Source organism: Narcine bancroftii, chromosome 8, assembly GCF_036971445.1.
Source record: "Narcine bancroftii isolate sNarBan1 chromosome 8, sNarBan1.hap1, whole genome shotgun sequence".
Lineage (NCBI taxonomy): Eukaryota > Metazoa > Chordata > Chondrichthyes > Torpediniformes > Narcinidae > Narcine > Narcine bancroftii.
The window spans coordinates 34,347,057-34,371,764 of NC_091476.1; the positions used below are offsets into that span (position 1 = coordinate 34,347,057).

The following is a 24,708-nucleotide window of genomic DNA, read 5'->3' on the forward strand; positions in this document are numbered from 1 at the left end:
ATGGAAGCAGAAGGTGACCCCTGCAGATTCACATGTGAAATGTAGCTTCTCTTGGAAGGACTGTTTTGTGCACCAAATGGTGGTGAAGAAGGATGTGTGAGTTGAAGTGGGGAATCTCCTGTGATCACAGAGGTACATGTCAAGGGGAAATTGGTGGAGAGGATGGAGTGGACAAAGGAGTCATGGAGGGAACAGTCCCTGCAGATGGCAGAGAGGGGAATGTATGTCTAGTTGGGGGATCATGTAGTAGGCAGCAGAAATAGCAGAGGAGGATATGTTAGACACAAAGGCTGGTGGGGTGGTAGGTGAAGACAAGGGGAATCTTGTCCTTGTTGTGCATGTGGGCAGGTGGGACCAAGGCAGATGTGGGGTAATTGAGGAAATGCAGGTGAGGGCCATGTTGATTGTGGTAGAAGGAAAGGCACTTCATTTGAAGAAAGAAGACACCTCTGAAGACCTGGCATGGAATTTTTCTTCCTGGGAGCAGATGCAACAGAGATGGAGGAATTGAGAGAAGGGAATGCACTCTTTACAGGGGACAGGGTGTGAAGAGGTGTAATCGAGGTATCTGTGGGAGTTGGTGGATTTGCAGAAAATGTCTATCAATGTCTGTCTCCTGCAATGGAGACAGACCGAGGAAAGGGAGTGTATTTGGACCAAGTAAATTTGTTGGGGTGTAAGTTGCGAGCAAAGTACATGACTTCAACAAGCTCAACATGGGTTTCTGAAACAGCACCAAAATAGTTGCCAATGTAGCAAAGAGAGATTTGAGGAGCCTTGCCCATGTACACTTCAGTTTCTTTATTCTTACTCCACATTGCCAATGAAAATGCAGGCATAGCTAGGGCCCATATGGCAACCCCTTTGACTTGGAGAAAGTGGGATGAGTCAAAGGAAAAGTTATTGATGGTGAGAATGAGTCCTGCCAGTCAGAGGAGGGTGTTGGTGGAGGGGGACTGGTTGGATCTATTGTCCAGAGAGAAACAAAAGGCTTTGTGGCCTTCAGTATGGGGGATGGAGCTGCATAGTTATTTGATGTCCATGGTAAACATGAGGCTATTGAGTTCAGGGAACGGGAAGTTGTTGAAGTGATGGTTCTAGCTCTCTATTTCATCACAGTGACCGCTTGCTGTATGGCTCCCTGATCCAATCTTCCATTCCTTCCATACACATCCATTTCTATAGCAGCTTCCCATGCCATGATGGGCTCATCTTCTCCCTTCTCATCATCCAGGGATCCAAGGTGAATCAGTTGCACTTCTTCCAATCTAGTGTGCTACATTCAGAGTTCACTATGTGGTTCCCTCTTCAATGGAGAAAATAAATGCAGTTTGAATCAATGCATTGCGGACAACTACATAAAGCAATCAAGAATGACCCTGAGCTTCCCATGACTTGCTGTATTAGTTCTTCATCCTACTCTTATTCTGTGGCTTCTTGCTACAATGAGGCCAAACAACAGCTTGAGCATCAGATCCTAATTTCCATCATGGCACATTCTGGATTCAATATTCAAGACTCCAAATTCAGCTCATTTGATTTCTGTCTGTATCACCCATCCCTCTATGACAGTGATTCTCAACCTTTTTTTTCCACTCACATACCACTTTATGTATTCCCAATGCTTTAAGTGCTCTGTGATTAGTAAGGGATTGCTTAAGGTGGTTATGTGGGTGAAAAGAAAAAGTTTGAAAACCACTGTTTTAATCATACCTAATTGACTCGTTATGTGCACAATTTCATAACTCTAAAGGAAATGGGCCATTGACAATTTTTCTCGAGCAAAATATTTCAGTAACTATTGGGTCTAGAGTAGTGGTTCTCAACCTTTCCTTCCAACTTACATACCACCTTAAGCAATCCTTTACTAATCACAGAGTACCGATGGCATAGGGTATCTAATGCTTGAAATTGTAAAGTGGTATGTAAGTGGAAAGAAAAATGTTGAGAACCACAGGCATAGAGTGTATAAACAATAAAGTCAGGAAGAATATTAATAAAACATTGCTTCAAGTACAACTGGATAATTGTATCCACTTCTGGAGAACACCTTGAAGGTAAGATGTAAATGATTTTGAGGATGAGAACTTTGCGAATTATTCCAGTTAGATGGATAGATGGGGAATGGAAGATGAATTTTAAATTAGGAAGGGTGCAAACATCAGGGATGGAGAGAAACATTTCTGATTATCAAGGGGGTCAAGAACAAGGGAACATGCAATGAAGGTGATTGGCAATAGCACCAACATTTGGAATGTCATGTCACAGGCAGTGGTGTAATCAAATTTAATTGTATGTACAAAAGGAGATGGATTAGTACTGAAATGAATGAATTGAACTGCAGGGAAGCAGTTTGGTTGAGCTAGTGGAGTTGTTCTAGTGAACCGGTGCGGACTCGAAAGGTCGACATGGCCTGTTTCCGCTCCATAAATGGTTATATGGTTATATGGATAGGACAATAAAGAGAGGACAGGGGAATGGGACTGGGTGTTGTGATCTTATTTGGAGGACGTATGACTCCACAGGCTCAATGTCCTTGTTCACCATTATATTCTATAAGAAGCTTTCAACATGATTCATATTCACTCGTGTCTCAGTAGGGCACCACTTCAGCATGGATTTGAAATACTTACCGCACTCACTTCTAATGCTTGAAATTGTGAAGCAAGGCAATGGCTGACATGGAGATTGATTACATTTTATACCCATGGCTGTCTCCATGTAGTTTCTCCTTCAACATTTGATATGTCAAGGATAATTTACAGCTTGTCTTCATATCCACCACAAGCCCAGCAACCTTTTATAGCTCTGCATTTGTTCAACTGTGCATTTTGATGTTCATTCAAGTCCCTCTGTTCCACTAATAGCAAAGTGCCTTCAGTTATTTCTTTATTCTAATTCTTATAATATGGATCATTGCTCCCCATCCATATATTCAATACAATCCAGCATGTTTCTGGATCATAGTTGAGGGCCAAGGGACATGTATAAGGATGGGAGGTTTCCTTCTGCAGAAGAATCTGATGAATCATTTGAGATTTCACAAGAATCTGGCAGAATCATTGCCATGTTTACTAATTTCAGCAATTTGCTTCCAAAATTTCAAAACAGAGTTCATCTTTTTAAAGTGCCATTAGCTGATTTGGGTATATAGAATAGTGAATTGTATCTGTAATTTAAAACAAATATCACAATAGCATATTTAACTTTTCAAAATTCAGTCTGACATACCTGGTAAGGATGATGCAATATTGTCATTTGTATTTTCACAAAATGGTAAAATTGCTGTTTTTTTTTTAAATAATGAAATATTTAAAGCAGTGAATATTTTAAAATCAGTAATAATATGCAGGTTTGACAAAAAAAAACGGTCTGGTACAGAGCCTTCATTTTCAAAAGTTTTTTTTAAATATTTTATTTTAATTTTGTGGTTAAACCATTACACTGAATAAAATGAAAAAGGAATAATTGATACAGGATGTCCTGTTTCCAACGAACCCCATCCCTCCCCCTCCCCCCCCCATAAATGAGTCCCCAAAATAGAGTGAAGATAGAAAATAGGAGAGAAAGTGAATAAAGAAAAAGAATTACAAAAGAAAGAGAAGCTTTCAGGATCTGGGATCCAGTACAGAAAGTCTAGCTCTTTTTCTTACCTGGATCTCAAATATGGGAAAGAACAGGGATATAAAGACTCAAGAACAGAATAAGTATCTTAAATATTCAACCCTGAGTTATGGAAATATAGTTGCCATACCTGCAAAGAGATATTATATTTCTTTCTTAAATTGTAAGTAATTTTCTGGAGAGGAACACACTGTGCATTTTTGCCTTCCATTGCACTTTGTCCAGAAGAGAATCAGATTTCCAGGTTACTGCAATATATTTCCTGGCCACTGCTAATGCAATTTAAAAAAAATTCTGATTGGTACTTAGCCTCTTTTTAGGTCTTATGTCCACAATATTTTCGAGGAGAAACAATTCTAGACTTTGTGGCAATTATCTGGTTTAATAAAATTCTTATATTTTCCCAAAAGTGTTTCACTTTAGTACATGACCAAGTAGAATGTAAAAAAAGTACCTGTTCTTCCCCACACCTAAAATATGCATAAGATATATTGGAATTTAATTTATGCAACTTCTGTGGGGTAAGATATAGCTGATGCAAAAAAAAAAATATTGCACCAGTCTATATCTTACATTAATTGTACTAGTCATTGCAGCCCTGACATATCGGACCAGTTCTTATTGTAGCAGCATTCAACTCCATCGTGATGAATTGGCCCTGCTTGTTCAGCAGGGCAGACATGACAAAGATGGTGACGCATACACATCTCTTCCGCTCCAGAATGGAAGTTGGCATGCGCGCTTGTGTCAGCGTAAGCAAGCGTGCAAAGTTTGAATAAATACTCTGCTGTGACACTTGAGCTAACAGCCTGCGTCTCCAGACTGTTCCATCACTCTCGCACAAATCTGATTCCCATCTTTGTTTTGATTGATATAACTCAGGTTTAGGAGTAGCCAATTGAAGTAAAGAATACATTACTGACGTGAATTTCTTGGTTTTCCCCTTTTGAATAAGAGTCTCATTTCACTGGACTCTGGTAAAATCATGGTTTGTCCTAATTCATCTCTGAAAAAAGCTCTTAATTGAAAGTAGCTGAAGATTGTATTATTATGAGTACTGTATTTATTTTTTAACTGTTCAAATGACATTAATTGCCCTTGTATATAACAATCTTCTACATATCTGATCCCTTTACGGGACCACGCATATAGAATTTTATTATCCATTGTTAAAGGAATTGATCTATTTTGAATCAAGGACATTTTTGGAGTTATTTTTCTTTTTGATCCAATTAAATTAATCAGTTTACGCTAAATATTCAAAATATGTTTTATTAGTGGTGCTTCCTTTCCACCAGAAATGGTTTTAGTGTCCCATTTATATATAAAATCCTCTGCTACTCTTTCTCTGAATTGGTGCAATTAAATTTCCATCCATGAAGGCTTGTCTTTTCCATCAAAGAGAGAAATGACAGATTTCATTTGAGCCGCCAAAATAGTAATATTTAAAATTTGGGAGTTGTAACCTTCCCATATGATAATTTCAAGCTAATTTTTCCATGGAGATTCTGGCTAACTTACCTTTCCAGAGAAACTTCCTAATTAATTTAACTTATTCAGATTTTGAAAAAAATTCTGTGGTAAAGAATACCACAGAGACTAAAACGGATATTGTTTACATGTGAATATGTTCATTTTAACATAGTCCACTCTTCGAAAAATGTTATTGGAAAGTGTTACCCATTTATTTAAATCTTTTCCATTTTTTGTAAAGGGAGGAAGTTCATCTTGAACAAATCATTAAAATCATTATCTGTTTTGATTCTCAAGTACTTGATCCTGTTCTGAGGCCATCTAAATTGTGTATTCCTTTGACAATTTGTGTAATCCCCATCAGTTAGTGGTATGTTCTCATTCTTGTCCCAGTTTATTTTGTATCCAGAGACCCTCCCAGAATCTTCCAATTGTAAATGCAACCTTTGTAGAGAAATTTTAGGCTCTGTCAGATATATTAACAAGTCATCTGCAAAAAAGACGAATCTCATGTTCATCTGGTCAACTCTGAATTCCTTAACATCTGGATTCTGTCGAATAAATTCCACCAGAGGCTCTGTGGCTAATACGAAGAGAGCCAATAATAACAGACACCGTTATCTGCTGGATCTGGATAGTGAGAAATGTTGAAGATATTTGACCATTTTCACAACTCTAGCCTTAGGTTCATTATATAGGGCTTGAATCCATTTTATAAAATTTTGACATAATTTAAATTTCTCCAATACTTTAAATAAAAAGTCCCACTCCATCTATCAAAGGTCTTTTCTGCATCTAAGGCAATTGCCACAATTAATTCACCTTTCTTCTGAGCTAAATGAATTATATTAGGCAGTCTTGTTACATTGTCTGCTGATTGCCTTTTCTTTACAAATCTTGTTTGATCCTTGTTTATCAATTTGGGCAAGAATTTTGCCAATCGATTTACCAAAGTTTTGGCCAGTATTTTATAGTACACATTTAGCAAAGAAATTGACCTATATGATGACGGTTTCAATGGGTCCCTATGCTTCTTAGGGATTACTGTTATTATTGCAGCTGAGAAGGATTCTGGCAAAGTATGTGTTCCAACCACCTGGTTCAATACTTCTATAAGGAGAGGCATTAATAAATCCTTAACTTGTTTATAAAATTCCAGTGGAAAACCATCTTTGCTGGAAGATTTATTTACATGCAATGAATTCAATGCCTCTTCTATCTCCAGTTGAATAAAGGCTGCATTTCATCTGTTCAGCCAAATCCAAATTTGGGAAAGCCAATTGTGACAAATAATCATTTATTTTATTGATATCTCCTTGAGATTCTGATTTATATATTTGGAGCAAAATAATTTAGACCTTATAAATTTCCTGTGAGATTCCATTGGTTTCTGTCTCAATTGCATTTTTTTTCTCTTTGGCTTGGCTTCACGGACGAAGATTTATGGAGGGGGTAAAAGTCCTCGTCAGCTGCAGGCTCGTTTGTGGCTGACAAGTCCGATGCGGGACAGGCAGACACGGTTGCAGCGGCTGCAGGGGAAAATTGGTTGGTTGGGGTTGGGTGTTGGGTTTTTCCTCCTTTGCCTTTTGTCAGTGAGGTGGGCTCTGCGGTCTTCTTCAAAGGAGGTTGCTGCCCGCCAAACTGTGAGGCGCCAAGATGCACGGTTTGAGGTGATATCAGCCCACTGGCGGTGGTCAATGTGGCAGGCACCAAGAGATTTCTTTAGGCAGTCCTTGTACCTTTTCTTTGGTGCACCTCTGTCACGGTGGCCAGTGGAGAGCTCGCCATATAACATGATCTTGGGAAGGCGATGGTCCTCCATTCTGGAGACGTGACCCATCCAGCGCAGCTGGATCTTCAGCAGCGTGGACTCGATGCTGTCGACCTCTGCCATCTCGAGTACTTCGACGTTAGGGATGAAAGCGCTCCAATGGATGTTGAGGATGGAGCGGAGACAACGCTGGTGGAAGCGTTCTAGGAGCCGTAGGTGATGCCGGTAGAGGACCCATGATTCGGAGCCGAACAGGAGTGTGGGTATGACAATGGCTCTGTATACGCTTATCTTTGTGAGGTTTTTCAGTTGGTTGTTTTTCCAGACTCTTTTGTGTAGTCTTCCAAAGGCACTATTTGCCTTGGCGAGTCTGTTGTCTATCTCATTGTCGATCCTTGCATCTGATGAAATGGCATTAATTGTTCGATAAACACATTCTGTTTTCATTTGCCAAGATAGAACCTTATGAGCTCTTTCCCCCAGCTCGTAATATATTTGTCTTGTTCTCATTAGTGCTTTTTACATCTTGTAAGTTTGTAATTTGTTATACCTGATCTTTTTGTTGTTGATAAGTGCTCTTTGCTTCTGTTCTGAGCTTCTCAACTGTAGGTCCTTCTCCAAATAATGTGTTTCTTGTTTGATCTGTGTGTGTGTGTGTGTGTGTGTGTGTGTGTGTGTGTGTGTGTGTGTGTGTGTGTGTGTGTGTGTGTGTGTGTGTGTGTGTGTGTGTGTGTGTGTGTGTGTGTGTGTGTGTGTGTGTGTGTGTGTGTGTTTGTGTTTAATTTTGGAAGTATAACTAATTATCTGACCTCTGAAGTAAGCTTTTAAAATAACCCATATAGTAAAATTGTTGGCAATAGAATGAGTTGGTCTCACCGAAATCCCAATATATCTACTAATAAAGTCACAAAATTCAGATCTTCTCAACATCATTGAATTGAAACACCACCTGTATACCTTGTCTTGCTTATCAGGCAATAGAGGTGAATGATCATCCAGGATGTTTGCCTTATATTCAATGTCCATGATTCTATCCTATAAATGCACTGATAGTAAAAATAGATCTATCCTGGGGCATGAATCATGTCTATTAGAATAAAAGGAATAGTCTCTTTGTCTCAGATTTAATTTTCTCCAGGCATCCACTAAGTTCAGTTCTCTCATTAGCCATCCTAGTCCTGGCCACAGCTCTTGTTGATTTATCCAAAATAGGATCCAGACAAGAATTAAAGTCCCCCGCCACTATGTTTTGGTGTGCATCTGTCAATTGAAAAAGAGTTTCCTTTATAAACCTATCATCTATATTCAAAGCATATAAATTTAACAGAGTTCAAGATTCAGAATGTATCTGACAGTGTAGCATTATATATCTACCTGCTGGATCAGTTGTGACATTTTGGAATACAACTGAAAGATTCTTCTTTATTAAGATCACCCCACCCCTTGCTTTAGAATTGTAAGACAATGCTATGACCTGGCCTACCCAATCTCTTTTCAATTTCTGATGCTCCTTGTCAATTAATTATGTTGTTTTGAAAAGTTTTGGAAGTAAATTATGCTATCGAACAGATGAATATCCGTCATAATTCTTGCATATTATTAAAAACTTGGATTTCTGTCTTCCTTTGTAATGAGGAATATCAGCAAATTTACACACACACACACACACACACACACACACACACACACACACACACACACACACACACACACACACACACACACACACACACACACACACACACACACACACACACACACACACACACACACACACAAAACATGTTTTGTGGCTGCAATGTTCAGAAGTCATTCAAAAATTATCAAACCACCTCGCAACATGTTGTATGCTTCCAACTCTGGCTGCAAGAACAAAACATTCTGAGACAGAGGTATGCTGTTCAGTTCCACCAATGAAACCATGGCTGATACATTATCTCCATGCCACTTTACTGCACAAAACACAAATCAAACAATTTCCTCAATAGTAAAAATCCATTAACATCTGTCTTAAATATATTCAGCAAATAAACCTTCATGGTCCTCTTCAACAACATTCTAAAGATTCACTCTTGAAGATATTTCTTTTCAACTCTGCACTAAATAATGAACCCCATATTTTGAGGCATCAAGCCATGGTTCCAGGCATCCAGTCAGAGTAAACATCAACTCCACATTTACTCCCGAGAGATGAGTAAACTATTGTTCATTTCCACAAGATCACCATAACTCTGCAGAGAATAGGTCCTGCCTACTTAATAGCTCTTCAAACAACAAATCCACCACATTAGGACTCAATACACAGAGGAAATTGCAGATGGTGAAACCTAGAGCAACATACAATCTGCCAGAGGAACTCAATGGGTTGAGCATCATGAGTGGGAGGAAAGGAATTGTCAACATTTCAGGCTACAATCCTTCATCGAACAAATTGTTTGTTCTACCAGGACTCAATCTGCTGAACCTTCTTTGCACTCACTCTATCACAAATAGACAAGAAATAAATAAATAATATTCAAGATGAGAATCTCGCCAGGGTTCGACATAATTGGAACAAGATGCCTCTTATCCAAACTACAATAAAGGCCAATAAATACCATTTGCCTTCTGAAAGGATTTCTCAATCTACATGTTAACACAGTGAATCATGTACAGGAACACAGGTCCCTCTGAACATTAACATTGTTCAATCCAACCCCATTAAAAAACCTGTCTTTCCATTAGTTTCTTCCCATGTGGATGACCTTGTTTTCCATTTTCCTTATTTGCCGTTATTCCTTGTTACTCCTGTCAATTACACTCCCAAGCCTCTCCACATCCTTTTTCGAAATCCATTCTGCCAACTATGAGGCAACTCAAATATTTTGATTTCAATTGTAAACACCTGGCCTTGCAGCACTAACCTCTAGAGCACCTTATGGGACATTCCACTGCTTTATGCTTGTTAACCAATTCTCAAACTATGCCAAATTATTAGTCCCAATACAGTATCTGAAAAGTAATTGAAAATCTGCACACCATAAAGAGTAAAGCAAAAATAATTTTCAGGTCTTCTCATAGGACCCCGTAAAAATCAAACTGGAACATTTTGGAGTCAAAGTCATCAACACCGAAATAGACCTCTCAGCCTATCAAAAGTGTGCTGACAAAACACACATTTTACATAATTTCTTGGCTCATCCTGGTTTATTCTCCCATCAACTCCCTCAGCAGAATTACAGGTAACAATTCATTAGTAAACTCCATGCTCACTTTGCATAGAAGGTCAATAAAATGATGCCATTCATCTCAACAGGTGCAGCCAGCAGATCAGCCTTTCTCAAAGTGAACCCAGGTAAAGTAATAGGCCCAGTTAGAGTCCTTGATTTAGTCCTATGAACCTGGGTGGAGCAGCTGGCAGGATATTTGTGACATCTTAAGTGTTTCCTTGTTGTAAGGTGAAGTTACCACCTGTTTTAAGAGGACCGGAAGCTAAAAAAAAAAGAGACAATGTTCCCCAATGACATCTGTCCAGTGGCTCTGGCATCCAGCATCACGAAGTGCTTGGATAGATTGGTCACGATTCACATCAACTCATCCTCCCAGTTAATCCTGATCCATGCCAATTCACCAACTGCTGCAAAAGCCCATGACTCTGCCCTCAGCCACAGAATGCCCGAATAGCAGGAAATTGATATCACGCTGATTTATTGCAACCAGAACTGTGGTCTACACCATTGCTCCAAGCAAACTCATCTCCAAAATCTGAGACGTAGATCTCTGCAAATGAATCTTCATCTTCCTGAAATGCAATCAATGTGGTTTGGCAACAATGTCTCCAGAATCATTCTTAATACATGTATCCCGCAATGTTGTGTACTCAGTACCTACTTTACGCCCTGTACATTCATAACAGTGTGGCTAAGTACCTCTCTCCATTTACAGGATAATAGATGACATTGTTGCCTTAGGCTGGATCTCAAACAATGATTATTTGGTCCATTGGAAGGACATAGAAGGCCTGATGTCTTAGAATCTGGATAACAATCTCTTCTTTCATGTCAGCAAAATAAAGCAGCTTGTTTTGTCAACAGGAGGCAGGATGGAACACATCCCAATCTTTGCATCAACGGTGCAGAGGTGGGGAGATTCTGAGGAGCGAATATCACCAATATCTTATCCTGGTCCAACCATAAATACTTTTTGAGAAGCCTATGGTCAATTTGTATGTACCTGAAGTCACGTTACAATTTGTATAGATGCACTAGGGAACATATCCTGTCCAGATACATCATATCTAGGTGCAGGAACTGCACTGCCTATGACAAGAAACTACAGTGAGTTGTGAACAAAGGTCAGTCAACCTCACCTCCTTCATCTCCACCGACACTTCCTGTAACTTCAGGAAAGCTGCTTATATGTTAAAGCACTTGACCCACCCCGATCCCACTGTCTTCTTCCCTCTTAAAATTGGCAGAAGAACTTAAAAACACATCTCCAGATTTAAAGATAATTTTTTCCATGTTATCATAAGATTACAGAATAAACTCCTCATTGATAAAAGATGACATCCCTGTACCTTTCTCTCAGTAAAATTTTACCCTGCACTCTAACACTGCACCCTGATTATATATTTTTTTAAATTATTGCACAAACTGAACTTTGCTGTTTATTTGCTTGGCTTGGAAATATATCCTCATTCGTTTATCATTTCCCTGTTAAAATCCAGGAACTCTCTTCCTAACATCATTGCCGATATACCCATACCTCAGGAACTGGAGCAGTTCACCACCACCTTCTCACAGGCAATTAATTGCTGACGCAGCCTGTGACGTTCACATTCCTTGTATGGTTTTTTAAAAATTCCATTCTTACCTTTCATCAGTTTCCCACAGCACCAACCACCATCCTAATACACTTGTCATCAAATCTCCCAAACTTCCACCCAGTGATATTTTTCCCCCATCTCTCCAAACCACCATTAATCCCAGCGGCTCTGTTTCAGCCAAACTCTGATTCCAATATTTGATCTCCCATTGGGGGAGATCTGATCCAGGTCATAGTTCCCAATCCTCCAATTCCCATGAAGCCAACAATTCAAATACTCCAAAACTCCAGATAAAAATTATAGCAATAGAGAAAGAACAGAATTACAAGTATAATTGGAAAACACAAACAGGAAACAGGAGGAGATTTTATCCAAATCAATTTGTATTTTTATGTAATTAATTTATTTAAACAGACTATGGAATACAGACAATCAAAGCCTGAACATTCCTTTCAAGTTCATCTTAATCCTCTGCATTCAAGAATTTCTGAAGAGCTGATCCAAGAGGAAAAAGCAATGCTTGGTTTAGGTTTCTTCAACCTGGCTGTAGTGCAGTGCTGAAAATAACATGAATAATATTAGTAAATACACAACACTGGAGAAACTCAGCAGGCCAAACAGTGCACTTTATCTTCTTTTCTTCTTTATATAGCAAAAGATAAAGATACATAGCCAGTGTTTTGGGCTTGAACCCTTCATTACTGCTCCCCAACATGAATAATATCTTGTGGAAATAATAACAAGATTTATAAAGGGTGGGACATTAGACAAAGCCAAGAAAGGAAACTGCCAGTATTCAAAGGCTGAAAAAATGTATATAGTTCTAACAGCCATTCTGTGCACACATTTCTCAGATGTCATTTTAAATTATTAGAATATGACTAGATTACTGATTATTGAAGGTGGGATTCAGAATAAATTCTTGCTTTTTTTAATTTTCAGGTATATTTTAGTTCCTTCATTTTCAGTTGTAATTAACTAATGGGTAATATGTTTTCCTTCCACTAGATAACCCATGTGAAACTAATTTGAAGCAGATTAATGGAATAGTGAACTTGCTACAGGCTACGTCATCCACTGGCATATTTGGATAATTCTCAAATGTCTTTTAAAAGCATCAATTAATTCAAAGATTTATTAGAATGGTCACACAATTCTGGCCAGTTTTTTATCTTTTAAAGTTCAATGTGTCTGCTCATTGTGGAATATAAGACACGCAGTGCAATGCAATGCAGACGCAATGGCATCTCGTCCAGTGGTATCCATTGGCACATCAGGCTTGTATCCCAAGGTCCACTTTCATCAATGTGTTCTAAAGATGAATCCTGTCTGGGTAAGTTCACTTTAAAAACTTCTCTAACAACCCACATAAAGGAAAATCAAATGAAAGCAGAATCAGCATGTTCCATTGAGGATACCATTAGTCAAAATAATTCAGTTGAAATGGGTGTATGAGGTGAGTGGGTGGCTAAGAAATCAAAAGATTTTTTTTAAATCAATATATAGAAAGGATCCTTTTGGAGCTGCCTTTAAGTTGTGTCTTGAACAATGTGGGAAAAAGTGAATTATCATTGAATTGCATGCCATGATAATTCTTGATTTCTATTTCCAAGGGTCAGTGAGGTTGCAAAGCTGATTGTCAGTGTAAACGAAAATCAAAAATAATTGCAGAACACTGGTCCAAAGACAGAAAGTGCAAGAAGCACTCAACTGAGGCAGGCGGTATATGCAAAGAGAGAAACAAAATTAACAATTCAAGTATGTCTCGGGAAAAAAAAAATAGTTAGTTGTAAATTTCCGGCTCACTGCTGCTTGTACAGTGTGGAAGTGAATTAATACCACCCTGTGTCACAGATCACAAGATCTCTATTAGCTTCCTGCTGACCTGAGCTTTTCAAATCCAACTGCCTGAGTCACCTGACTCTAATGCCAGGTGCAGCCTTCAGATAAAATCCCTGTTGAAGTCTGCTACATCTTGAGACCCTTCAACAAAACTGTGAAAAAAATTACAAACATGATTTAAATTGCAGAGTAGGTTATGGGAGAAATAAATGGGACAAAGGTAATTTATGTGAAAGAGTAGAGCCAGATCTGATGAATAATTGGGCAGTTAAATGCTAATTCTACATTTTTCATCTATGTTATGTGTTGCTAACAGCAAGGCTACAGCCCATGTCCAATAGGTCAGGTTTGAATAATGGACAGAGAAATGTGAGTCAGTCATTCATAAAAAAACTGACAGAAATTGCCACTTCTGCTATAAACACAAAGAGAAAATTATGTGAAGTTGCAGACTTCAGTAATTAGTACAGATTTTCAACTGTTTTCTCCAAATTTAGCCTGCTTTAGGGCTCAATGATTTTCAATTTCACTTGATTAGCACTGAACTTCCCCCAACAACAGTGTAACTGACCTGAAGGTTTACAGAATTTTAACCTCACATTGATCCAGTGATCTTTACATTAGTTTTAAAAATAAAGCTTTAAAGGGTCTCATTCGCATGATAGGTCATGCTTCCGTGATGAATTAATCACTGCTAATTCCATATGTCTGCAGGCCTTTAAGAAGGCTCCCAAAGTTTTGCTGGATCATTTGGTTTTAGGAATGTTAATTAGATTGATTTGAAGGTCTTGACTTTTTTAATATGTTGTTATGAGTACAGATTCTATCGTCAATGTGTATATGTACAGATTGTGGTGTAGGATGACTGTGAAAACACTGGAGTGGCCGCACCCTACGAGCCTACCGGTGACATGACTCCAGTGACCCCAATCCCGGCACCACGGCGGTCACACTGGATGGTCAGGCCCCCTGACCAGTACAGCCCCTAACCTCCACCTTTTCTTTGCTTTTTTTTTAACAGCCCTCCATCCACCCCGGGGTCAGTTTTCAAAGAAGGGGTGAATGTGAAAGTAGAGATTCTATCACCAATGTGTATATGTACAGATTGTAGTGTAGAATGACTGTGATTGGCTGAAAGCAAAGCCGCACCTACTGGCAGGTCTTAAAGGATTGCTCCTAGCCAGACCAGGTCATTCTGGACTGGTGGACCTACATGTGATATGCTGCAGTCTTTTAGTTAATAAAAACCTTGGTTTGGATCAACAAGTCTTTGGTTCTTTCGACGCACTCTACAATCAGGAACTGACCTGATTGTTACACAATCTAACCACGACCTCTCAAACACGCATCGGGATTGAGCAATCAAAACTTGCCCTGCCAACAATAACCACATCCTACAAAATAAATTTGCTCATTAACTCTATAAAGTGCCTGCTGTAAGACCATGTAAATAAGAGACCTGAGCTCCTCCTGCATTTCATTTTTTTCAAGCCTTGTCAAAGCAGTGTTTTTGAATTTTTTGGATGTTAATCTCATTTCTTCATTTTCCACTATTCCAAGCATAGGCAATAAAATCTGCTCTATTAGATAATTATATTCAGAAACATTCAATTACCTTAAAGTATACTGCTGCATTGTTTATGTCATTTCTCATCAAATTTAACTGAAATCCATATTATATTATATTTATATCATGCAAATAGTAAACAACCACACGAAAATGATTTCTTCAATATATTGTTAACACTGATGGTAAAGAAGATGGTAAAACACAGATTTCCATTAGCTTTCATTGTTAAAGCAAGGAGAGAAGCCCCTTCCAGGGCCCCATCTACAGGAAGTGTACAGACAAAGAAGCACACGGAGTCTGGGAAAATTACTTCTGGAAAATAGTGATTACATTTTGCACTTTGTTCAATGTTCCCAGGGAGATTAAATTTTGGATGAAGTCCAGGGCTCCAACCAGATGATGATTTTCCCCACATGGGAGAGAGAATAAGATTTGCTATTAATAAAACCTAAATTATACAAATTACTTGTTCTTATAAAGCAGTGGTGAGACCTCACTTGGAATTCTTGGTACAGTTTTGGGTGCCTTATTTTAGAAAAGATGCACTGGTGTTGGAGAAGGTTAAGAGATTTACTAACATGATACCAGGAAGGAAAGGGTTAGCATATGAGGAAGGTTTGTCAGCTATTGGACTGTACTCATTGGCATAGAGAGGATGGGGGGGGGGGGGGACCTCAGAGATGCTATTTGAATGTTACAAGTCCTGGAAAGAGTAGATGTGGCAAGGATGTTTCCCATGGAAAGGGAGTCTATTACAAGAAGGAACAACTTCATGATAAAAAGAAGTCAATTTAAAACAGAGATGCAGAAAATTTTCTTTAGTAAGAAGTCATGAGTGTGTGGAACTTGTTGCCACAGGTGGCTGTAGAAGTGAGGTCACTGAGTGTATTTAAGGCAGAGATTGACAGGTATTTGATTAGTCAGGACATTGAAGGTTACAAGGAGAAAGCTAGGGAGTGGGGCTGAGTGGGAGATAATAATTAGAATGGTGGAGCAGTCTTGGTTATCCTGTATCTGTGATCTTGTGACAGCTCAGAAGTATTTCCATCTTGGTGTCATTGCACTGCTACCTTACGAAGTACTATTTGCTTGCAACAAATAGTTTGAGTTGTATAAAATTTGTGTAACCATTAGGTTCTTAACTTCTGATGAAATCTATTGCAGATTTTATGAACAGAAGACTGTCCATATCTTGGAAGGACATGCCACAGTTGGTTATGCTGCTGAGGCCTAGATTCAATCCTGGCATCCCATGATCTCTCTGTGAAGTTTACAAATTCTTTCCATGACCACATGGGTTTCCTCTTGCTGCTCCTGACCCCTCTACTATCCCAAAAGAGTGGTGGGTTATTAAACTAATTGTCCACCTATTGTAATGGAATCTGAGGAAAGTTCATGAAAATTTTGGAAGAACTATGGATGGAGGGCTGTCGAGGCAGTTTCCATGCTGCTGTGTGATCCCAAGATGATCCAAAGCCAGGGAGCCTCTAGTTTATTCAATGCTGCTCCAAAACAACCTCAAACTTTCTATGAAAAATTCTCCAACCCAGAGTAATGAGTTGCATAAGGAAATTACAGCCAAAAGTAACAATGATTGTTCACAACAATATCATACTGCACTGTCCCTTCGCTAAACAGTGAACAAATTTTGCAAAGTTATCCAGATGACCAGTTTCTAGACTGTCTCTGATCATTGCAAATCTTACAAATATTGGTCAAATATTCACCAAGAATTAATGGAATGTTATCCATCTCTGTATGAAGCAAATATTATCTCACCTTGATCCCCATTAGAGAAAAAAAGAACATTGTGACCATGTTTCTAATCATTGGACTCTGGTTGTTTTTGTTTTGCTGATCTTTTCCCTGTAGAGTTGGTTTGTTCACATAATCATCCATGAATATCAGTGTCAGGTCTTCACCTAAAACTATCCACAGTTGCTGTTTTATCTGCTGAATGTTTCTAACACTTTGCTCTATTACTTGCCTTTTCCTGATCCCCACATCAGCACAGAGTGCATTCCTCTGGTCCTGACAGTTTCAAAGTCATTCCTCGAGGATTTATTTCAATTTTCATGAGCTTCTGGTCAATGCATTACTAAATTTCTGATTACACGTGGCCCACGATGGACAATCTGCAATTGGGCCAATCTTGATATCAACGTCTTGATTATTATTCTCCAATGTTTACATCAACCTTTTTTTAAAAATCAAAAGTGTTTGGTTAACTATATGAAATCTGCTTGAGATCATCGTACAATGTCCATTGTACATTTTGTCCTCCTCTCAGAACACTACATGACTGTTATTGTTGAGCCTTGCCACACTTTGTTTCGCCCTGCGTAGAGTGATTATATGCCTTTTCTTTCTCTCGTTGGTACAATAAACTGATTCACTGCTCAAAGATTTCCATTGCAATAACAGTAAAACTTCTTTCCAGGTTCACTTTCTGTTCCACACTTGCTTATATAACCCAAACTTAATACCCAAGCTTTTTCTTGTTGCTCCCACCTTTGTCCTATACACTGTTGATGTTCTATTATGCCAAAATTTCATCACATTTTCAGAGATCAGTATCTTGCTGGACTGATTGATGTAAACTCAAGCATTAAATAACATGGATTGAATACTTTTGTCCCCATTCATCCACACAATTGCAAAGTTGTAATGTTGTGATGAAATCTTCCAAGAACAATGATGATCGCCGATCATTTCTCTTGACCTCTGACTGTCAGTTACAATCTTATAATTTTCCACAATTTGAGGAAGTTGGATTGAAAAGATTTTGTGACTTCTCAACTTCTTTATGAAATGGATATTGAATGTCATAATGTCTTACATGAGTATCTGGTTTTTTTTTGACCAAGGAGCATTCACGTAGCCTCAGTCTGAGCATCTTTTCACTTTGATACTTTCCACCTTCAATAGACATTATTAACTTGGAAAAACTTGTCCATATTTTCAATGAATGCATTGAAGGTGTTCTGAAACTACTGGTGCTTGAAGATTAATTGATTCAATTGCATTCTTCAGTTTTTGAGCAATAAAACAGTGACTATATTTTTAGCAAACTTCATGAGTCACCTGCTTCCTAGCTCCTCACCTCATGTGAATGAGGGCTGCACCCACTCCCAGTGCAGTTCAATCTCTTCTCATCTGAGAATAAGCAGCCAACAAGACCACAAGGTTCTGCTGGTTCATGCAGCCAGATATTCAGGTTTGATCCTTTCTCAGGTTTCACCTCATTGTTCTAGCGCCCAACAAATTTTTTCTCTCTCACACACAGACCTATCATGACCCCATTCATTTTTTTTAAAGCTGCTTATTTAAATAGAGCATAATTTACAATAGAAATTTAACTCTTTGGAATGTGTGAGGAATTTGAGCAGCTGAAGGGAAACTCATGTGTTCATGGGGAGAATGTGCAAACATTCAGCAATGGAAGTCAAAATTCAACCAAGGTCACTAGAACCAGCAAATCAACCAGCTGTGAGACTCATTCAGGTAACATGAGAAATAGGAGCAGGAGGAGGCCATCTGGCTCATCGAGCATGCTCTGCCATACAATAATTTAAAAGAAAAGCATTTACTGCACAGCAGAAGCCATTTCTGGCCATTGAGACACATGCTTCCCAAATCCACCTTATTATCCTACCAAACCTGTATGTTTTGGAGAGTGGGTAGAAACTGGAGCACCTGGAGAAAAACCATGGGGAAAATATTAATACTCCTTATAAATAATGCTGGTTTTGAACTTGGGTTGTAAGAGTATTGCATTAACCATGAGATTAACCATAAGATCATTGCTGGTCTGGGGATGGACTCAGCCCCATTTACCCTGTTCTTCAAAAACCAATCTCAATATATACATTCAATGAGGTAGCCCTTACTTCTCCCCTGGACAGAGAGCTCCACAGATTCACTCCTCTGCCGAAGAGGCAGCTCCTTCTCATCTCTGTCTGAATCGTGTCTCCTAATTCTAGTCTTATCTGCCAGTGGAAATAACCTCCCAACATTTTAAACTCAGATTAGTATAGTGGCAGCCAATACAATCTCTTCTAACAAGCTAACCTCCTCATGCCCAGAATCAACCAAGTGAGCACCTTCTGCATCACCTTCAAATCCATGATATAATGTCTCCAATAAGGAGACTAAAACTCAGGTGCAGCCTCACCAGTAACCTGTACAGAACCTCCCTGCTCTTAAATTCAGGCACGTCAGGGCTGTATGCTCAGCCAGCTACCATTCCTGCTCCTGACTCATAACTGCAAGTGCCAGATTCAGTTCAAGCAGGATGATCAAGTTGATGGGCGATATGAATGTAGTTGGCCTCACTGGCAACAATGTGTCATTTAAAGAGAGGAGGTGGAGATTATATGGCACTAGAACACCAAGCTGAATTTCGACATGGACAAGACAAAGGAGATGACTGTGGACTTCAGGAGGTTGAAAGTCAACCATTCACCAGTACACATCAATGGCTCAATCATGGGGAAAATGAGAGCATTAGTTTCCTGGCACATATATAAGGGATAACCTATCCTGGATACACAGCACCTCCTCATTAGTCAGGCAGGTGCAGCAGTTCCTATGCTTCCTGAAGAGAATGAAGAGGACAAGGCTACCAGCCCCCATCTTGAAAACATTTTACAGGAGCATAATTGAGAATTGAAAGTGTTCTGTCTAGCTGCGTCATTGTGTGGGATGGTACCTGCAAAGCATCAGACTGCAAGTCAATATAGAGGATCATCAAAATGGCCGAGAAGATCACTGGGTTCTCCCTTTGCTCTATTGATGACATTCACCATGCTAAAATTCAGCTCAAATAATTATTTAGGATCCCTACCATCCAACACACAGGATCTTTGACCTACTACTATCAGGAAGGAGGTACAGAAGCATCAGAATCAGGACTGGCAGGATGGGAAATAGCTTCTTCCCACAGACTGTGAGATTGATGAACTGTATCGTGGCACATTTCTTGTAAATGAAATGAGTAAATTATTCCAGAATATTTATGTACATTTTTTATATTATATTTTTTATGCATGAATGTGATTATTACGTGCTGTGAGAAATGTATTGTGTGTGTATGTGTGTGTCTGTGCATGTGTGTGTCTGTGCATGTATGTGTGTGTCTATATCTTTGTATGTGTGTTTGTGTCTGTGTGTGTATATGTGTGTGTATGTTTGTATATATGTGTGTGCCTGTGTCTGTGTCTTTGTGTTTGTGTGTGTTTGTGTGTAGGTGTGTATATGTATGTATCTGTGTGCGTGTATGTGTGTGTCTGGGTGTGCATGTCTCTGTATGTTTGTGTGTGTGTGTGTGTGTGTGTTGTGTGTGTGTGTGTGTGTGTTGTGTGTGTGTGTGTGTGTGTGTGTGTGTGTGTGTGTGTGTGCCCATGTGCAAGTGCACATGGGCACACCATGGTCTGGAGAATTCTATTTCAACTGGTTGTGTATGTACAGTCAAATGATAATAAACTTGAGCTTGAAATTCAATCCCTTTCACATTGAAGGTCAGCATCTCATTTGGCTTTCTGATAATCCTCTGCACTTGGCAAGTAACCTTTTGGAATTCATGCACTAGCTCTCCCAGGTCTCTCTCCACAACAACATGCTGTGATTTTTCACCATTTAAATGATAGTCCAATCGACTAGTTTCCTTTCCAACATGGATGTTCCCATATTTACCACTGTTGCACTCCATCTGTCAAATTCTTGGCCCGAAGGTGTCAAAATGTGAGTTGCTCTCTTCAGGATACCCAGCCTCTGCTTTTTATTTAGCAACTGGTCCATCTGAATTTCTGGCTAATGGTGATTCCTGAAGATGCTGGTTGTGGAGGACCAGTGATGCCAGCGCCATTGATAACCATCAGAATCTCTCTTGTTGAAGACAGTCATTTTCTGGCACTTTTGTCTGGTAAGTGTTAGTTGCCACTTATCAGCTCATACTTGAAAGTTGCTTTCGCCTTCACATTCATAGATGAGGACTGCTTCGTTTTGTCTGTGGCATTAGCCCTGGAATTGAAAGTTGTGCGTTTATCACCTGAAGTCCTTTCTTTGGACTTTATGATGAAAAGTAGGTCATTGATAAAGCAAATGAAGATGGTTTGGCCTGGGACATGTTCTTTCGTATAGATACTATGTTGTGGGGCTTGAATCACTGATTTCAATTCTATTTGGTACCTTTTGTTCATTATAGCTGCTTCAACCATAGCCACTACATAGCATCTGGAATGCTGATGAATTTTGATGGATGATCTTTGACGATCTTGCAGGTGCTTGAGCTATCCTGAGCCATGCCAACTCATCTTCAGTTAAGGCAACACCAGCATGCAAGCACACAAGCCGGGTTGACCGATGGGAAAGGAAGTTCAGATGAATTGGTCACTAAAGCTGTCAAAATCAGAAAGCTACACAATGGTGGTCACTCCTCATTATTCCCTTGGAAGCCACAATGTTAATTAACTAGTGCTCTTTGTTTCACAGCCACATTATCATTGATGTGAGAGGCACTAAATATGAAAATGGACTTCTTACTCATCCATATTGGCTCAATTTAAACAGCATGTAATGGTATTGGCAGGTAGCACTGATAACTATGTGATGAAGTGCTTTGAGTTATGGAGCAAATCAACTCTTATGCCTAGAAAAACCTGGACTTACCTCAGTTCAGCCCATCCTCAACAGGTCCTCGCTGGCCCTCCATTCTGTGTTAGATCACCTGGACTACAGAAACACCTTGGTCATCCTGTTGTTTCTGGACAGGAGCTTGGCATTCAACACCTTCATACTAGCAAAATGTATGAACAAGCGAACGGACGTGAGACTCAGTCCATCCCTCCGTGACATGATCTTGACTTCCTCATCAGCAGACTACATCATCTCCTCAAAGTTCAAAGTTCAGATTTATTCCCAGTGTACATGCATGACATCATATACGTGCCTGAGATTCTTTCTCCTGCGGCCAGCCAGAATTTCTATTTATTGGTCAAGCAAAAAAATGTATTCAATGAAAGATACATACACAAATGAAAGAAATGACAACAAACTAACTATGCAACACAAAATAAATATTCAATAATAAATAATGTGCAAAGTAAGACTCCTTAAATGAGTCCCTGATTGAGTTTGTTGTTGAGGAGTCTGATGGTAGCAGCTGTTCCTGAACCTGGTAGCATGACATGGCACCTATACCTCCTTCCTGTTGGCAGCAGCGAGAACAGAGAGTGTCCTGAGTGGTGTGGATCCTTGATGATAGCTGCTGCTCTCCAATAGCTATGGTGCATGTAAATGCTCTCAGGTAGGGAGAGTTTTGCCAGTATTCACTACCTTTTGCAGGGCTTTCTACTTCGGGCTATTGGTGTTCCCATACCAGGCCATGATAAAGACAGTCAGCACACTCTCTATTACTCACCTGTAGAAGTTTGTCAAGGTTTTTGATGCCATACCAAACCTCTGCATATTCCTGAGAGAGGCACTGACGTGGTTTCTCCATGAAGATATTCATATGTTGGGTCCAGGAAAGGTCCTCCGAGACAGTGATTCCCAGGAATTTAAATTTGCTCACCTTCTCCATCTCTGATTCCCCAATGATCACTGGACTGTACACCTCTGGTTTTCCCCTCCTAAAGTCCACGATCATTTCCTTAGTTTTGGTGACAATGAATGTGAGGTTGTTATTTGTACACTATTCAGCCAAGCTTTCGATCTCCCTCCTGTATACAGACTTATCACCGTTTTTATATAACCCACTACTATGATAATGTCAGCATATTTGTAGATGGTGTCTTTGTCGTACCAAGCCACACAGTTGTAGGTGTAGAGTCAGAAGAGCAGAGGGCTAAGTACACAGCCCTGTGGTGCTCCAGTACTGATGGAGGTTTTGGAGGAGATGTTCTTACCAATTCTCACTGATAGTGGTCTGGAGGTGAGGTGTTCCAGGGTTTTGTGTTGAGCCAGTGAGATGGTATCTGCCATAGACCTTTTGCTCCAGTAGAAAAATTAGAACAGATCCATGTCACCACTCAGACAGAAGATGATATGTTTCAACACCAGCCTCTCAAAATACCTCATCACTGTGGATGTGAGTGCCACAGGTCAATAGTCATTTAGATATGTTACCACACTCTTCTTGGGCATAGGTATGATCAAGGCCCATTTGAAACAGATGGGTTCCCCACCCTTTTGGAGTGAGACGTTGAAGATATCTGTGAATACATTGGCCAGTTGGTAAGCCCAGGTTTTATGTTCTCAGCTGACTACTCCATCTGGACCAGATGCTTTCTTTGAATTCACTCTCTTGAAGGCTGCTAGCGTGTTATCTTCTGATACGGGCAGTAGAGGATCATTAGGGGAAATGGGGGTGAGCATAGAAGACATTGAGTTCATCTGGCAGTGAAGCTTTGGTGTCTCGTACAGTGCTGGATTTGGTTTAGTGGCAACTTATGTCATTTAGGTCCTTCTACAGTGGTCGAGTAATCTTTGTTGTTTCCATTCTCATCCAGAATCTTCACTTTGCCTGGGTGATGGTTTTTTTGTAGGTAGTATCTGCTCTTTGTGTAGTGCTCAGATCTCCACACTTAAATACCAATGATCTGGGTCTCAACAGGTTCCGGTTTTCATTATTCAACCAGGGCTTCCAGTTGGGAAAACCTTGAATGATTTTGTGGGAAATACATTTGCCTACAGCTGTTTTGATAAACAGCCCTGATGTAATCATTCAGATCCTCAGCTGAGTTCTTGGCTGTCCTGATCTCTATAAGCTCTGACTGTATAAAGATAGAAGGAGCACATTCAGGTGATCTAACTTGTGCAAATGCGACCATGAGAAAGAACAGTAGGCCTTCCTTATCTTGGAGTAGCAGTGATCAAGTCTACTGGGACTCTGATATTGAGGATTATGTGCTAATGATAATTGGCCAGGGTTTTCTTGAGGCTGTCCATCAACACGAGGACACCTCAAAGTTGCGTGCTGAGTCCCATATTATATTCTTTATACACCCTACAGAGTTCCAACTTAATCTTCAAATTCACTGTCAACACCACAGTTTTTGGCTAAATAATAAATGGTATGATGCCAGATTTCAGGATGGAGATCAAGAACCTGATTGGGTGGTCCCAGACAACAATCTTGCTCTCAATGTCACCAAGACCAAAGAGCTTATTGTTGACTGAGGGACCAGGCATCTCTCTGCATCGATGGAATGGTAGTGGAGAGTGTCAGAACATTCATGTTCCCCGGTGTCCGTATTTCAGTAGGCCTTTCTTGGAGCCATCGCATTAAGGCAACCATGAAGAAGGCACAGCAATGTCTCTAAGCTTGAAAGAGTCTTAGAAGATTTGGCATATCATTAGATACTCTATCAACAGGTGCACTGTGGAAAGTATACTGAATGATTGCATCACAGCCTTGTTTGGGAATTTGAATGACCAGGGAAGGCTTCAGAAGGATATCAAACACAGTCAGGTCCATCACAGGCACTGACAGACCTGTGAATATTTATTCTCTCTTTTAACTTAATTCAATCAGTTTATTATCATAGCTTTTCTTGGCTATTATCTGTACGGCTACAGCAAGTAGAATTTTGGTGATTATGTGCATTGTATAATGCAGTG

The 24,708-nt window shown here is 39.6% G+C and overlaps 1 long non-coding RNA gene across 1 annotated transcript in view; it reads right to left on the reverse strand.

Annotated features, from left to right (window-relative positions):
• Positions 1-12,061: 12,061 nt before the first annotated feature.
• LOC138740584 (uncharacterized) overlaps positions 12,062-24,708 on the reverse strand; it is a 14,370-nt gene continuing 1,723 nt past the window's right edge. Inside the window, exons 2-3 of the long non-coding RNA XR_011343046.1 lie at positions 21,757-22,070; positions 12,062-12,232 (exon numbers count right to left, since the gene is read on the reverse strand). This is a non-coding gene — a long non-coding RNA (uncharacterized lncRNA). The remainder of the gene's footprint in view (positions 12,233-21,756; positions 22,071-24,708) is intronic.